This window comes from Mobula hypostoma, chromosome 25 (assembly GCF_963921235.1).
Source record: "Mobula hypostoma chromosome 25, sMobHyp1.1, whole genome shotgun sequence".
NCBI classification, from domain to species: Eukaryota; Metazoa; Chordata; class Chondrichthyes; order Myliobatiformes; family Myliobatidae; genus Mobula; species Mobula hypostoma.
The window spans coordinates 2,505,575-2,523,904 of NC_086121.1; the positions used below are offsets into that span (position 1 = coordinate 2,505,575).

At 46.8% G+C, this 18,330-nt stretch overlaps 1 protein-coding gene across 9 annotated transcripts in view; it reads right to left on the reverse strand.

Moving 5' to 3' along the window:
• Positions 1–14,705, reverse strand: part of LOC134337922 (polyhomeotic-like protein 2) — a 308,667-nt gene extending 293,962 nt beyond the window's left edge. For 7 of the 9 annotated variants that reach the window (XM_063033301.1, XM_063033300.1, XM_063033308.1 and 4 more), the window contains exon 1: positions 14,522–14,705. The gene's annotated coding sequence lies outside the window, so the exon portion shown is untranslated. Of the gene's footprint in view, positions 1–683; positions 1,022–14,472 lie in introns of those variants that run through there. The other 2 variants (XM_063033305.1, XM_063033303.1) reach the window with 2 other exon arrangements.
• Positions 14,706–18,330: the final 3,625 nt, after the last annotated feature.

An 18,330-nucleotide genomic window follows, 5' to 3' on the forward strand; every position in this document is an offset into this window, starting at 1 on the left:
CTAACAACCAATTAATAATTAATGAATTAGTTATTTAGTTGGTTAATACTGAGAGCATGAGTTTTAGAGTCTATAGGTCGTGAAATCAGTTCAGAGTTGAGGTGAGTGAGGTTATCCCCTCTGGTTCAGGAGCCTGATGGTTGGAGGGTTTTTATGTAGTGAACTAGCCCAAGATGCCTCACAGATCTGTTAGCAGGTCTAGATGATGGTGACCCACAACAGGTGTCCGGAAAGAAGAGCTGCACTGCTCGTTCAAAGAGTCAGGTTTGAAGGGCTTTGTCGTTACTGTAGCACCAGACCACAGTTTTGGTCACTGTCTGGTACGGGATTTGCGAGGTATCTGACCGCAGGATCATAAAAATGATTGTGAGGACTGTTGACAGGATCATTAGCTTCTCTCTTTTGCCCATTCGATATATTTACCAGGAGCGTTCCGTTCGCAGGGCCAACGATCCCTCCCATCCATCCAACAATCTCCGACCCCCTACCATCAGGCAGGAGGTACCGTAGCATTAGGGCAAGGACTGTTAGGATGGGAAACATCCCCCAGCCTGTGAGACTACTGAACTCCTTGTCACCGGGTCTCGTCACATATGAAGCGCCAGTAGCGTTATACTGTTTAGTTTTTAACTTGTGTTGTAAGTGCATCCTATTACTTATTAATTTACTTGTGGTAACATTACCTTGTATATGAGTCATAGGTACTGTGTTGTGCACCTTGGTCTGGAGGAATGTTGCTTCGTTCGGCGGTCTACACATGTATGGTTGAATGACAAATTGAACTTTAGTAGAATTCATTTTAAATCCAATTTCAATTCCAGTTCCGATATGCCAGACCAACACCTTATGTTCCGTCTGAGTAGCATCCTGATGGCATGAATATAAAATTCTCCTTATGGTAAAATATTATTTCCCTCTCCCTCCCCTCTTTTATTTCCTACTCCGGCCTCTTATCTCTTCTCACCTGCCTATCACCTCCCCCGGTGACCCTCCTCCTTCCCTTTTCCTGTGGTCCACTCTCCCCTCCCATCACATTCCTTCCCCTCCAGCTCTTTACCTCTCCCACCCACCTGGCTTCACCTTCTAGTTTGTCCTCCTTCCCCTCCCCACACCTTTCTATTTCTGGCATCTTTCCTCTTCCTTTCCAGACCGGAAGAAGGGTTTCAGCCCGAAATGTCGACTATTTATTCCTTTCCATAAATGCTGCCTGACCTGCTGAGTTCCTCCAGCATTTGCTGAGAGTGTAGTTCTGGAGCTCATTGCTGTTGTGCCCACGCCCACCACTAGATGGCAGTGGCGGCCCGTGCACGAACCGGGGGGCAGAGTGCTCCGATCCGATCCGATCCCAGGGGTTGATTCACGGGGACGGACCCGGCGGGGCTACCGCCGCCGCTGTCTCTGTGCTAAAGCAGCATTATGCCTGTCTCTGCCAGACGGGTAGGGGGTGGAGGCCTTAGAGAGAACGCCTGGCTCGGTTGGTCCCTCTCTGGTCTCTGGTCTCGGTTTCAACACCCCTCTGTTAACGTTTCAGGGCAGGACGGCGGGAATGCCGCATGTTTATACGGTCATAGAGCACAGATACAGGCTCTTCGGCCCAACTGGTCTATGCTGGCAATCTGCCTCCCCCCAGCTAGTCCCAATTTCATATGTTCGGACCATATCTCTATAAGCCAGGAGTTCCCAACCTTTTTTATGCCATGGACCCATACGATTAACCGAGGGTCTATAGACATAAGGGTGGGAACCTCTGCTCTAAAACCTTGCCCCTCCAAGTGCTTCTTGAATCAGAATCAGATTTATATCACAGACATATGTCGCGAAATTTGTAGTTTTACCGCAGCAGTACATTGCACTCCATAATTTATAAACTATAAATTACAGTAAGATAAAAAATATATATATAGTGCAACAAGAGAGCAAAAAAAATTGAGATAGTGTTCATGGGTTCATTGTCCATTCAGAAATCTGATGGCGGAGGGGAAGAAGCTGTTCCTGAAATGTTGAGTGTGTGTTTTCAGGCTCCTGTACCTCCTGCTTGATGGTAGCAATGAGATGAGGACATGTTCTGGGTGGTGAGGGGCCTTCGTGATGGATGCTGCCTTTTAGAGGCATTGACTTTTGAGGATGTCCTGGATGCTGGGGAGCCTACCGTCCATGATGGAGCTGGCTGAGTTTCTGGAATGTGGGAGGAAACTGGAGCACCCAGAAACCCACATGGTCACGCGGGCTACGTGCAGACTCCTTACAAGATGATGTTGGAATTGAACTCCAACGTTGCGAGCCCTGCTCTGACCTTTACGCTGCTGGGTCTTACCCATGATATCTATACACTCAAACGTAATTTAGATTTTACTGCCATGCTGGGAGAAAGGTAATAAAGATAAGGACTTAAATAGGAGATAAACCTCTTTAGAACCAGTATTTCCTTCTCAGAAACACAAGAGATTCTGCAGATGCTGGAAATCCAGAGCAACACACACAAAATGTTGGAGGAACTCAGCAAGTCAGGCAGTGTCTATGGAAATTAATACAGTCAACATTTCAGGCCAGGGCACCTCATGGAGGGGGGGAGGGGGGAATCACGCCAGAATAAAAGGTGGGGGGGGGGGATGGAGGACTAGCTAGACTGTGGGTGGGAAAGGCAAAGGGCTGGAGATGAAGGACCATGGGATAAAGGGAAGAGGGAGGGGCACCGGGGAGGTGATGGGCAGGTGAGGAGGCCAGAGTGGGGAATTGAAGAGGAAAGGGGGAGGGGAAATGAACAATTATTGTGCATCTTACCCAGATGGAATATAAGGTGTTGCTCCTCCACCCTGAGAGTGGCCTCATGGTGGCAGAAGAGGAGGCTGTGGACCGACATGTCAGAACAGGGGTGGGGATAGGAATTAAAATGGTTGGTCACCGGGAGATCCCACTTTTGGCGGATCTAGCTGAGGTGCTCCTTCTGTCCTCTCGATGAGTTAATTTCAATGTCACAGAGTCATAGAAAACTACAGCATAGAAACAAATGGGTCCTTTGGCCCATCTAGTTTGTGCCTAACTATTAATCTGCTTCGTCCCAGCGACTTGCTGCATGACCATACCCCTCCCATCCATGTACCTGTCCAAGCTCTCTTAAATAGTGAAATCAAAATCACACCCTCTACTTGTGCTGGCAGCTCATCCCACACTCTCACTACCCTCCGAGTGAAGAACTTTCCCCTCATGTTCCCTTCAAACATTTCACCTTTAACCCTTACCCCATGACCTCTAGTTGTAGTCCCACCTAACCTCAGTGGAAGAAGCCTGTTTGCATTTACCCTATCTATACCCTCATGATTTTGTATACCTCTATCAGATCTCCTATGCTGTAGGGAATGAAGTCCTGACCTACTAACTCACGTCCTACAGTCCTGGAAACATCCTTGTAAGTTTTCTCTGCACACTTTCAATCTTATTTACATCTTTCCTGTAGGTAGGTGACCAAAACTGCACACAATACTCCAAATTAGGCCTCACCAACATCTTATATAACTTTAACATAATGTCCCATCTCCTGTGCTCAATATTATGAAGGTCAATGTGTCAAAAGCTTTGTTTACGACCTTATCTACCTGTGCTGCCGCCTTTAAGCAATTATGGACCTGTATTTCCAGATCCCTGATTCTGATTGTGAATAGTGAAACAAAGGGTGCTAGATCACTAGCATGGGCTCAAGGGGCTGAAAGGCCTGTTTCTGAGCTGTATGACTATAAGTGATGGTGCCAGGACAATGTGGAGCTGGGAGTTGCATGGGGGTAGTGTCTGGGGATGGTCGGCGAGGGAGAACTTTCACAATTACAGATTTCCACTCACTAATAAGCTTACCGACAGAAATACTCTACGACTGGTATTATGGCATCTGTCATGAGATGGCCCTGAAAACAAGCTAACTTATATCGGAAAGCTATTTCTAGATTTCAGCTCAGCATTCAACACTATTGTCACGCAGACCTTGGTGAACAAACTCAAACTCCTCAGTCTAAATATACCATTGTGCAACTGAGCGTCACTTTCTGGACGTACAATCAATCTATGTATGTATATAAGCTATTTTATCTATTTATATTTAATGTATATTTTTATTATTTTGTGGTTTTTTTGTGCTGCGTTGGATCTGGAGTAACAATAATTTTGTTCTCCTTTACACTTGTATACAGGAAATGACATTAAGCAATCTTGAATCCGAACTCCAATGTGGACGGTCCCAAGCCTGGTTGTGAAAGGAGGGTTGGGCCTGGGATTAGGAGCCCCACCCTGTAAAACTCCAGAGTTACGGAAGCTGGGAGAGGAAGGATCTTGTGTGAAGTTGTGTGGTGATAGTGGAAGGCACAGGGTCGATTGACCTTCGGTCCAGGACACAGCAGTCCGGTGAGCTGCTGTGGGTGATCCATGCTTCAGTAGGGGTGATGGGCTTTCAGAGGTGAAGAAGAATCTTGAACCTTGAATGTTATTCTATTAGAACAAAGGGAACTGTTCGCCCGAGCAACATTTCACACAGAACATGTTCTGAGTGGAACTGTGGTCGATATTTCATTCATTGGTAAATATACATAGGAAGCTTGGAGGCAACATTATTTTAAAGGCTATTGTCTCCCTCCACGACTGTCCAGCAACCTCCGTCTGTCTCAGGCAGAGAAGGGATTCACTTTTATCATGCTCCATTGACAGCTCACACAACACAATCTCAAAATCAAAGGACGCACTGTGTCATACAAAGAACATTCTGGAACCGGTGACACCTTTAAACCTTGCATTCAGTCAGTATTTTTGTGCTGGTGAAGGGAATTCCTGACGAGGTGTGAGCCTTTGAATGGAACATCCTGCAAAAAGTAATGGATACAGCCCAGTCCATCACTGGTAACGCCTTCCCCACCATTGAGAACATCTGCATGGTGCATGGTGCAGGACAGCAGCGTCCATGATCAAGAATCACCACCACCCAGGCCATGCTCTCTTCTCGCTGCTGCCATCAGGAAGGTGGTACAGGAGCCACACCACCAGGTTCAGGAACAGTTACTACCCCTCAACCATCAGGCTCTTCAACCAAAGGGGATAACTTCACTCAACTTCACTTGCCCCATCAATGAAATGTTCCCACAGTGAACTGACTAACTTTTAAGGACTCTACAATTTCTGTTCTTGATACTTACTTTTATATTCAGTATTTTTATTTGTATTTGCACGGTTATCTTTTGCACATTGGTTGTTTGTTGTCTCTGTTGTATGTAGTTTTTCATGGATTCTGTTGTGTTTCTTTCTATTTACTGTGAATGCCTGCAGGAAAATGAACCTCAGGGTGGTATGTGGTGGCATCTATGTATGTGCTTTGATAATAAGTTTACTTTGAAATTTGAGGATTGCAGTTTGTGAGATGCTTCCAGACAGAACCTTCAGAAATCCAAGGAAGAAGGGAGATAGATGGGTAGATAGATACTTTACTGATCCCAAAGGAGGATGTTCCTGGTGGTGACATCAGAGTGGAGGTGAGAGCTGAGATAATGGATGTGGAGAAGAGGGTCCCCTCTGGGAGGGGGTTGGAACCAGAATGTGTAGAGTTGACAGCCCCATTGTCTACGGTGGAAGGAAATGCACGGTCGAGACCTCTGTCATGGTCCAGGGATGTGAGGGACACTGGGATCTTACCTTAACCCTCAGAGGGCCCCATGGTTGTCATCGAGAGCACTGACTGCAGACACTGGGAACTCACACCACCACGACTGGGGCATGGGCTGTTGACAGCAGCTCACCAGACTCTTCTGTCCTGGGCCAGTCTTTCACATTGTCTCCTGGTGTAGCCCATCTTCTTGGTGTATCCTTCCTCCCCAGGGATGAGGCCTTTGGAGTTTCTGCAGCTCTGGGTTGTTATAGGATGGGGTTTCTAGCCCCATGTCCAACCCCCCTCTGTTCATAGCCAGGCTTGGGATGGTCCAAGGAGATGTTAATGCTCACACACAGTCACTGCATTATCCATTCCACTTCAGATTCATTTATCAAAACATACAGCGTTTGCCTTAATAAGCAACGTAACCTAAGGACGTGGTGGGGGCAGCACCAACATCGCATGTTGACAATGTTCAGCAGAACAACATGAGCAACAGCCACAGCAAAACAAGCCCCTCTCCGAACCTGCCAATGCAGCAACCTCAGCCATCGAGCCTCGACTCCGAGCTCTCCAACTGGGGGAGTCGTCCCTGGCCCAGACACGTAGACTCCCCCCCCCCCCCCTCAGCACCACTCCCTCGTCAGGAAATGCCCTTCAGCCACACACCAGCAGTGCTTGAATTACGCCTGAACGTTCACTGGTTCTGTCAGCGCCAATCTCAGCATTAGTGAGCAGGTACGCACCCCAGATACATGTCTCCCCCTCCCACCTCCCCCGGCTGTTTGAGACCTCTGTGGAGTGCAGTACAAGGCTCCAGAACTTCAGAGCCCCAGTCCTGGAGTGGTACACTATTGAAACAGGCCTGTTAACCCACCAAGCCCTTACCAACGCCAGCACCCACACCCACCCCACCAGATTCACACAAGAGGTGATCTACAGACACCAATTAACCCACTGGATCACATGACGTTGGGATGTGAGAGGAAACCGGAGTGGAGAAACACACGTAACCATGGGAAAAATAGGCCAACTCCACACAGACAGCACGGGAGGCCGGGGTCGAACTGTGAGGCAGTGGCTCTACCCACTGGGGCCACAATGCCACATTCACCTTCATTTCCTGAATCTTGCCACATAAGTTGACAGGCTGGTTAAGAAGGTGTATGGTGTGTTGGCCTTCATTAGTCGGGGGGCTAAGTTCAAGAGCCTTGAGGTCATTTGTAGCTCTATAAAACCCTAGGTAGAGCACACCGGAGTATTATGTTCAGTTCATTATAGGAAGGATGTGGAAGCTTTACAGAGGGTGCAGAGGACATTTACTAGGATGCTGCCTGGATTGGAGACCGTGCCTTATGAGGATAGGTTGAGCGAGCTAGGGTTTCTCTTTGGAGCGAAGGAGGATGAGAGGTTTCTTGACAGAGGTGTACAAGATGATAGGACGCATAGAATGAGGGGAGAACCAGAGACTGTTTTTTCCCAGGGCGGAAATGGCTAATACAAGGGGGCGTAATTTTAAAGTGATTGGAGGAAATACTGGGAGAATGTCAGAGATAGAGTTTTTACACAGAGAGTGGTAGGTGAGTGGAACTCCCTGCCAGGATAGTGGTAGAAGCAGATACATTAGGGACATTTAGATAGTTACGCGGATGATAGAAAAAATGGAGGGCTAGGCAGAAGGGAAGGGTTAGATTGATCTTGAGAGAGTTAAAAGGTCGGCACAACATTGTGGGCCAAATGGCCTGTATTGCGCTGTACTGTTCCATTCCATTCCATTTTACCCCCTGTGTTTAGGACAATGTAGAGGTAGACTCCTATTTACACCATCCATTAATTGGCCGCAGTCTTCCAGGGAGTGTTGTTAGTGCCAGCTTGGTTTTTCTGTCTCACTGTCACTTGCGGCTGGCCAAGTTCTGCCATCTGCTGTTCACGAGTGTCTCTGTGAAGTGCGTAAAGCAAATGGAGAATGCCTGGACTCCGCTTACTCACTGCAGAGCAGCAGAGCAGTCTGAGGCACTTACAATGGTGCCCGCCTGTTGCTATTTATTGCGGCATTAGTAACTGGAACTGTAGACCCATGTTGACATTCTTAAGGTCATCTGAGGCTGATTAAGTGACTTGGGTCTCAATTTTCAGCTAGGTAATTCCCACGTGGAAGTGGGTTACTGAAGTTCCTGCCCTCACAAGGACACCTCTTATTGACTACAACTCTGCATACAGTACCAGAACTCCAAATAGACTTATCTCCAAAGGCTCTATGTCAAAGGAGCAGAAGTAGGCCATTTGACCCATTAAGGCTGCTCTGACATTCAATCATGGATGATCTATTAACCCTCTGTGCCCCATTCACTTGCCTTTCTACCCTCTGGCTGAAGAAAATTTTCCTCATCTTTGTTCTAAGTAGATGCCCCTCTATTTTGAGGTTGCCCCCGGTCCTAAATCCCCCCTCCCCCCCACTATAGGAAACTTCCTCTCCACATCAATTCTGTCTAGGCCTTTCAGTATTTGATAGATTTCAATGAGATCCCCCCTCAACTCTAGTGAGTACAGGCCCACAGCCATCAAATGCTCTTCATACGTTAACCCTTTCATTCCCAGCATTATTCTCACGTACCTCCTCTGGTCCCTCTCCGAAGGCTGCACATCCTTTCTTAGACAGGCAGTCCAAAACTGCTGACAATTGTTCAAGTTGTACCTCACCATGGACACCACACCCTCCTCTGCAAATGGTTCCTGGACTTGTTGACCAACTGACCATGATCAGTAAGGACATGCAGTGAAACCTCAGCCCTGGGTATCCTCGGCAGTGGTACCCCATAAAACTGTGTCCGCCAGCTCCTTCTCTCCTCCCCGTACACTCACAACTGTGTGGCCAGATTCTGCTCTAGCTCCACTACAGGTCAATGGCGTGAGAGACCACGGGTAGCGGCAAGCATAATGCTGCACAGTGCTAGCGATCAGCATTCAATTCCCTCCACTGTCTGGAAGAAGATTGTCCCCGTGACCGCGTGGATTTTCTCCGGGTGCTCCAGTTCCCTCCCACATTCCAAAGACATACCGGTTAGGATTAGCAAACTGTGGGCATGATACATTGGTGCCGGAAGCGTGAGACAGAAGTATTGAATCAAAACTCCCCAACACCCGGCATAAAGAGTTTAATCCAGACAAGTGTGAGGTAACGCATTTTGGTTTGTCAAGTACTGGCAGGACGTTTCAAGATTCAAGATTGCCTAATGTCATTTCTTGTACAAAAGTGTAAAGGACAATGAAATAATTATTACTTCAGATCTGATGCAGCACCAAAAAAAACCCACAAAAGAAAACACAATAAAAATCCATAAGATAGCTTAAAAAAATGTAGATTGAATGCATGCCAATAAGGTGACGCTAGGCACATGAGCATCTGTTCAGAAGGTGGTTGGGGGTGTGGAGGGGTGGGTTAGTGGGTGGGGGTGTTGATCAGCCTTACTGCTTGGGGAAAGTAACTGTTTTTGAGTCTGGTGGTCCCAGTGTAGATGTAGCCTCCTCTCTGATGGGAGTGGGACAAACAGTCATGAGCAGGGTGGGTGGGATCTTTCATGATGTTACTGGTCCTTTTCTGGCACCTTTCTGTATATATGTCCTTGATGGCAGGTAGTCTGGTGCTAGTGATGCGTCAGGCAGTTCTGACTTCCCATTGTAGAACCTTCCTGTCCAGTGCAGTGACATTCCCATACCACACCGTGATGCAGCAGGTTAGGATGCTCCCTAGTGCACGTCTGTAGACTGACGTAAGTATAGACGTGCAAGTCCAGCTCTCTTCAAAAAGTAGACGATAAGTCGCAAAGACCTTCAGAGTGTTGATGTACGAGAGAGATCATGAAGAGCAAGTCCATAACTCTCTGAAAATGACTCTGCAGGTGAATATGGCGGTGGAAAAGCCATTTGATACACCTTCCTCCCAAGGCTCAGGCACTGAAGGGCCTTGACCCAAAACATGAACAGTTTATTCCCCTCCATAGATGCTGTCAGACCTGCTGAGCTCCTCCAGCATTTTGTGTGGGCGTGTGTTGCTCCAGGCTTCCAGCATCTGTAGAATCTCTGGAGTTTACTAAGTGTAAGAGTTGGGGCATACTTTGTGACAGTAAATCCAGCTGCACCTGGAGTGTGGTGTACAGTTCTGGTTGCTACATGACTGGATGTGGATGTTGTCCTGATAGGCTGTAGTTGTTAGGGTGTATCTGGAGTTGGGGTATGTAGCAAACGTTAATTTCAGTAGCAACCACTCTTCAGATTTGAATGCTGATTATAGATTGAATTTAAAATGCAGTTCTAAACAAAAGCCTCCCTGGAACTGCAGATTGGGTTTGATCACAAACCAGGAAACACCAATTCACTTGATGTTGGCATATGCATGAATCCAGAGGGAGAATCAATGGGGATTGACATTCATTTCGGTGTCTGGTGTGTGGGTGTGAAGAAGGATGTGTCTGAAACCATACATAATTCAAAAGCATTGTAGATACATTGTAACTATAGATTTGTCCTGCTGTTACCTTTAATTTTTAACATATAAAAATGTCATGTAATTTTGGATTAGGCAGGCCTCTTCTTCCAAAAGTGTCTCAATAGGATGCCAGTTGCTCATTTTTACAAAATTAAACACTTCTATATCCACTAGCTTCAGTGTCTCTCTCGTGACTTTGTTCATGTTAGAACATTGGAAGGGCTGGACATAGTAGGGGGAAGTATAGTGAGTGCTGGTAACGAGTGAATAGAGATGTGGATGAACTAATGTGGTAATGGGGAAATGCAGACAAAGTCCAGAAGTAGAGAGACTTAAGTTTCAGAAACTTCATTAGTGAAGTTACAGTATGCACTCATTGTTGTAGTAGAGACATGGATTGCGGTGGTGACGACACCCAAGTTTCAGAAACTTCACTAATCATAGCGTGCAGCCATTGGAATAGAAAATCAGATTTGCTGTTTCATCTGTAGATAATAATATTATTCTGAGGAAGAAAGAAGATTAGCTTTATCAGTCAATGCACATCGAAACATGTGGTCAAATCTAATCTGCGAGCTTTCTGTTGTATAGATCCCACAAGTGTCACCATGTTTCCGGTGTCAGCAAATCCACAACTTACCAGCCCTATCCAGTACATCTTTGGACTGTGGGAGGAAAGCAGAGCACCCGGAGGAAACCCACGTGGTCACAGGGAGAACGTAAAACTCCTTGCAGGCAGTGGCAGGAATTGAACTGGGACCTAACAATTGGTGTTGTAATAACATTGTGCTGGTGGTTCGTCCATTGTTGTCGATGAAAACCTCGACACCATTATGATGGTGTGGAGACTAGCACGTGATTTGGATTTAAGTGAGGGAGAGTTGCGCAGCGTCAGCCTCACTCTCTCTTCCCAATTCCCATCTGGATCCAGTGGCAAGACAGAGTCGAGACAGCTGGAGATGGGACTAGGCACAGTGGATGACCAGGACATCTTCTGTGTCTTGTCCTGCTCTACGCGTTCCACGACGCTTGCAGAGACCGCCTTCTTGACCGTTGGACCTTCCATTGGTCTTGTCCGCTCAATTCGCCGGAGTCTGTCTTCACATGCTGGGATAGACAACTCCCTATCACACCGAGGGTTTGAGACCCGTCGGCTACCCTCACCTGGTTTAGCCGGCTTGTCAAAGCCGTTGCCCGGGGTGTGGCCGCTGTCGCATGCAAACAGCTACGGGGAGCCACAGGTGAGAGCTGAGTGCCAGGTGGGCACCAAAGGTGGACTAACCGCCCTGAAAAGGACACGACATGTTCCCCCACCAGAGGTGCTACCCCTCCCTGACACCCCATACACCCCCATTGTGCTAATTACTACAAGACTGCTTTGCTATCGGACCAACAACCCAGGAGAAGGTGGTGGTCTTTGGTCACCTTAAGGTAGAGGAGAGTCAGGCACTAGGGAGGAATTGCCACTGTAATAGCATCACAGTAACTGCTAAGCTACCATGCCACCCTAATCAGGACCTAGTCTGCTACTTAGTTAAACCTTCCTGTAGCCACCATCTTAACAAAATGTAGTTTTACTGGCAATTGCATCAAGTGAGAATGTGAAATATTTATTATTTTTATTTATTCTATATATTTTTATTATTTAGCAGTGGACTCAGCAAAGGCTTTGAGACAACGAGTACCTCCAGTTACAGAGGGAGGGCTGATGTCCACAATTAGCTGCGCTGCTTGTCAGAGAGATCCAGGAAAGTTGTAACACTGGCAGCTGCCCAATAATGTGAGGTATCATCCATCTATGTCTTGTGAATGTCCAGCTAATTACTGCCCAGTCAGCTTGCTCTCAGAAATCAACTAAAGCCCAACGAGGTTAGGACTTTTGTACCACATGTGCAGCACATCATCCTTCGAACCCGTATCCTTCCTCATTCCCTCGATCGGTAGCTGCTGTTTGAGTTTCTCCAAACTGAAATATTTAGCCAGGGCTACCCCTTCAGCCTCCTGCAGTCGAGACGTCAGCTTCTTCGGGGACTCCTTCAACTCTCGCCACAGCCTCCGCAGTTCTGACTCAGGGTTCCTGGCCATCTCAATCTGGGACGCAGTTACCCCACCAGCTTCTTCCACCCTGACCTGAAAAGCAGCAGTTAAAGAATGTTCAGCCTCCGGTTGTTTCTTCCTGATGAGGTCTTCCAGGTCAACGTTCAGTTTTTCCACTTCATCTAAACTCGCGATAGTCATCTTCAGGTTCCTTTCAAGCGTCCGCCTCCCTTTTCCGAGATCTGTCCTCCATTTCTTCACCTCCTCGGGAGTGTAGTCAAACTCCCCTCCCTGGGCTCTCGGTTTTCTGTTGACCTTAGTCAGAACACTTCCTTGATCTTCCCCAACTTGTAAATCTTACAATCTGTTCTGAATGGACGTCTTGAGTTTCTGCTGATCTCTTCGAAGGTGGGTCATTGTTTCTTCTCGCTGAATTAATTCATCAGTACATGACCGCAGTGCCGTGCAAATCCCCTCTCTTCCCTGTGTCTCATTCAGATTGACGACCTGGGTTCCCATCCCCCGGTCCACCACCGTCTGTCCCAACACCAGGAAGTTCAACTGGTATGTTGGGTCATTTTCCTCACATTGCACCAAACTCCTTCGGCCAAAAACTCCTCCACATTTGACACTTCGCTTCGGTCGCCCGGGCTCAGCCACTCGCCTCGCATCATAGTCCCCCCAGGCGAATCCAAGCTCTAGGCGGTCATCCACATACGCCACAACTCCACACACCTTCACTTCCCCCATGGTCTTTCCTCATGCCCCGCGGGAAGGATGCAGGGGCTCCGGATATGCCCTTGGGTATCTTTTCGGATCGGAAGAATCCTAGGGAACGAGTAAAGGCCATCTTCAGCTCAACAGCCGCACTCCTCAGGATCTGGCAACATTCCACTCCTCAGATCCAGCACATTAAACACATCGCATCATCCACACACACGCTGCCTTCAGCTTCCACGCCCCTAGGGTCCAGTTGCCGCGACCTCTCTCTCACTGAGGTGTCTTCAGCGGTCAACTCCCGTCCCTCGTGGTAGTTCGGAGCGTCTACTAAGAGGTTCTCACCTCAGCTACTTTCCCCAGGCCGTACCACCGCTGGGTCTTGTTTAAATTCGGTACCGGCTCAAGGCTGCTACACACGTCCTCAGAAGCAACTCGACATGCTGGGTGCCCAGACAATGCCCCCAGGAACTCCAGGGTCATTAACCAATCATCGTCTTCTGGATAACTACTGGCACTGGTACCCAAAGTCTCCGGTGCCCTTGCGGTTGTCAAGGATAAATGCTTCAGACACTGGTTGTAAAACGAACTGTCCAACAACTTGATCTGTGCCCCGGGCTCGAGGATAGCTTTAGCATCGCTTCCCTCTATCAATAGCGACACCCTGGGGCGTAGCCCCTCTAAGCCTTCAGGAATAGGGTCTTTTCCTTTCGGAAGTTCATTGGTACATTGCTGGGAACGTGCTTCCCCAGAGACCCCAAGCCGTTCCCCCAATGGCCCTCCATTAAGTTTCCCGACACCTCTCTGATCAGCTGAACAACTGATCCCCTGAAATGATCCCCCTGGCACTGCAAGCAATTTAGCCGCCCTCCTCGCCAGAGAAGACACACTGAAAACTTCCCCCCCCCTTTCAAATAACTGACAGCTGTCACTACGGTGTAGGTGAATCTGACAGCTCTAATACCGTCACCAGCTCGCCTACTCAAACTTTCAATCAATCCCTGTCGCTCCCCCTCAACCGAGCACTGCCACTCATCTAACAACTGAGAGATCCGCTCCGTCCACGTCTCACACGCCTCCGCCCCTCTTGGGGTGGACACTATCCCAAACGCCAGGCGGAGCCTGCCAGAGCTAGAACTTTTATTTGCAGACCTTACCTCTGAATCAGACCACTTTTTCCTCTCTTTCCCAACAGCATGGACAGCCTCGAGTTCCACCTCCAACTCGTCAATGCTAGACTGAACTCGAACAAAGACCTTACCAACCATGCATACAGCAATAACCAGCAAATAACCCACAGAGACACACATTACTGATTTAAAAAGGGCAACCACACAGCATACCAGTAGATCCAATTCCGGATGAAAGGCCCCACAATGTAGCCCCCCGGCCACCCTCAGGGTCGCTTGGCTAGCTGTCGTCTAGGGAAACAGCCCTTGGCCCCACCAATCTGGGTAATTAGTTTGAGTGGATGCCGTGTGATGTACCCCACCCTGCCCAAATAACAGACAATACACCAGATACGATTAAATGATTTACAGTTTATAGATATTACTGGAACTATATAATTAAAAGAGAATAAAATATAAAAGGAAAATATAAGGCGCCACACTTATCAAAGTTCAATCTCTTCGTGCACAAAACCATTGGAGCTCAAGGACCTTCTTCTTCACCCTGCGACCCCTCGGACCACCTCGACCGGCCGCCTGGGACCAACAACGGTGGTCGACCAGACGCTCCACACGAATCCGTCTCCGTCTCCTCGCCGAACGTCCCGCTCGGGGTCCGACCCCGTTAGCGGACTCACAGCACCTCGTCCATCCTCTGTCTCGCTCTCCCGCCTTCTGCCCCCAAACCCCGCGCAAACAGTATCTTCAAATACACCAAAACCATAACAACTATCCCAATTGGTTAATAGCACCCTCTTATCAGACTCTAAAGCAAAAACAAACTGTTAGCGCAAACTTTCTCAGTGTTTAACACAACAAAGCCGCATTCCCCAGATTAACATAACAAAGACGCCATTTTAATTAGCCTCCGCAGTAACATAAAAATAGAAACCCCCTTACACTTTATTCCTTGGAGGGCAGGAGAATGAGGGGGGATTTGACAGAGGTATACAAAACTATGTTGTGGCCTCCTCCCTGATGGGAGTGGGACAAACAGTCCATGAGCAGGGTGGGTGGGTGGGTGGGGTCCTTCATGGGTTACTGACCCTTTTCTGGCACCTTTCTGAATATATGTGCTTGCTGGAGGGTAGGCTGGTGCTGGTGATGCATTGGGCAGTTTTGACTACCCGTTGTAGAGCCTTCCTGCTCACCACAATGCAGTTTCTGCTCAATGCAGTGATGCAGCATAATAGGACGTTCCCTACTGTAGAATGATGTGAGAATAGATGTGCAAAGTCCAGCTCTCTTCAGCCTCCTCAGAAAGTAGAGGCATTGGTGAGCTTTCCTCATTGTGTAGAGTGCATTCAAGAAGGAATTAGATAGCCAATGGACCAAATAGTATCAGTATAAAATAGTGTACTTATAATAGTCAGCTGTGGCATGGTACATTCAGCTTAGTGCCAGTCAACTCCATGGTGACAATTAGCAATGGTCCAAGGAAAGAGAAAGGGAAAGTAATTAATGTGATTCTTTGCTAGTAATTTCACTGATTCAATGGGCTGAATGGCCTACTTCCTTGCTGTAATGATTCACTGGTCCAACGTTTACTCCTTTGTTCAAAGTTCAAGTAAATTTATTATCAAAGTCAGAATCAGAATCAGGTTTATTATCACCGGCATGTAACGTTAAATTTGTTAATTTAGCAGCAGAAGTTTGATGCAATACATAATATAGAAGAGAGAAAAAAATAATAAATAAATAAGTATATGTATATTGAATAGATTAAAAAATGTACAATAACAGAAATACTGTACACTAAAAAAAGTGAGGTAGTGTCCAAGGGTTCAATGTCCATTTAGAAATTGGATGGCAGAGGGGAAGAAGCTGTTCCTGAATCACTGAGTGTGTGCCTTCAGGCTCCTGTACCTCCTATCTGATGGTAACAGTGAGAAAAGGGCAGCCCTGGGTGCTGGAGGTCCTTAATAATGGACGCTGCCTTTCTGAGACACCACTCCTTGAAGATGTCCTAGGTACTTTGTAAGTTAGTACCCAAGATGGAGCTGACTAGATTTACAACCATCTGCAGCTTCTTTCGGTCCTGTGTAGTGTCCCCTCCATGCTAGACAGTGATGCAGCCTGTTAGAATGCTCTCCACGGTATATCTATAGAAGTTTTTGGGTGTATTTGTTGACATGCCAAATCTCTTCAAACTCCTAATAAAGTATAGCTTCTGTCTTGCCTTCTTTATAACTACGTCGATATGTTGGGACCAGGTTAGATCCTCTGAGATCGTGACACCCAGGAACTTGAAACTGCTCACTCTCGCCACTTCTGATCCCTCTATGAGGATTGGTATGTGTTCCTTCGTCTCACCCTTCCTGAAGTCCACAACCAGCTCTTTTGTCTTACTGATGTTGAGTGCCAGGTTGTTGCTGCGACACTACTCTACTAATTGGTATTTCTCACTCCTGTACACCCTCTTGTCATCACCTGAGATTCTACCAACAATGGTTCTATCGTCAGCAAATTTATAGATGGTATTTGAGCTATGCCTAGCCACACAGTCGTGTATATAGAGCGTAGAACAGTGGGCTAAGCACACATCCCTGATCTTCAGTGAGGAGGATATGTTATCACCAATCCACACAGATTGTGGTCTTCCAGTTAGGAAGTGGAGGATCCAATTGCAGATGGAGGTACAGAGGCCCAGGTTCTGCAACTTCTCAATCAGGATTGTGGGAGTGATATTATTAAATGCTGGGCTATAGTTGATGAACAGCATCCTGACATAGGTGTGTATGTTGTCTCGGTGGTCTAAAGCTGTGTGAAGAGCCACTGAGATTGCGTGTGCCATTTTCCTATGTGGCGATAGGCAAATTGCAATGGGTCCAGGTCCTTGCTGAGGCAGGAGTTCGGTCTAGTCATGACCAACCTCTCAAAGCATTTCATCACTGTAGATGTGAGTGCTACCGGGCGATAGTCATTCAGGAAGCCCACATTATTCTTCTTAGGCACTGGTATAATTGTTGCCTTTTTGAAACAAGTGGTACATGTATGTCACCATATACAACCCAGAAATTCATTTTCTTGTAGGCATTCACAGTAGAACAAAGAAATACAACAGAATCATTGAAAAACTACACACAAAGACTGACAAACAACCAGTGTGCAAAAGAACAGAGACTGTGCAAATACAAAAATAATAATAATAAATAAGGAGTCAATAAATAATACTGAGAACATAAGTTACAGAATCCTTGAAAGTGAATTTATAGGTTGGGTTCAGTAATTAGCTCAGTGCTAAGGTGAGTGAAGTTACCCCTCTGTTTCAGGAGCCTGATGGCTGGGGTTTATAACTGTTCCTGAATCTGGTGGTGAGAGTCCTGAGGCTCCTGTACCTTCTTCCTGATGGCAGCAGAGAGGAGAGAGCATGCTGAGATGGTGGGGGTCTCTGATGATGGATGCTGCTCTCCTGTGACTGAATTTCATGTGGATATGCTCAATGGAGGGGAATGATTTTCTTGTGAACCCCAAATAAAATAATTTGGAGATTGTGAGTATCAATATAATGCCAGTTCTGATACGTGCATACACACATGCAGAAACTGCAGTCACCATTACCTCAACTCACATCCCTTGCCAGTTTAAATACTGAGTCACTTTTTACAAGCAGAATATATCTCCAGCTTTCTACAGAAATACTAGAGGCTATTTCTAGGGAACATTTTCTTATGACATACTGAGCACGTAGATTGTTATTTTCTTTGTCCTTTTTCATGGTTCAAGGCTCTAGATTCAATTTTTTAATGTAATTTCCAATACACAAGTGTAAAGGAGAACAAAATAATTGTTACTACAGATAACTATAGATTACTGCCGATTACTATCACACAATCATAATTTAAAAAAAGATTGGGGTGCTGAAACCCTCCCCCCAGATTGTGAAGTAATTATCAGAGGGTAAGACAGCATCAGACACAGAGCTGACGTCAAGAATAGTTCAAACCTTGCCAGCTGTAGGGTGGATTTGTATGAGTGAGAAGCACTGGGGAAAGTTCAGGGAGATTTCAGCAGCGGGGTGTTCTCGAGATCTGCTGATTTATTTAAAGCAAAGGCACTGACTCATGCCTTTCCGTGTTTAACAGTTGCACTGATTCAGATAATTAGAGAAGACATCGGGAATTTATTTTTCTGAGAAGAATGCAGGAATAAATAGCCATAATTCCGTCCAACTCTCACAATCATAACTGAATCCAATATAACAGAAGCCACATCTGGAAACAATTCTGCCTGAGTATGTCTCCTGATAGAGAGCTCAGTCCACAGGGTGTGTGTGGGGTTACTTTGGTCTACGAGGATTC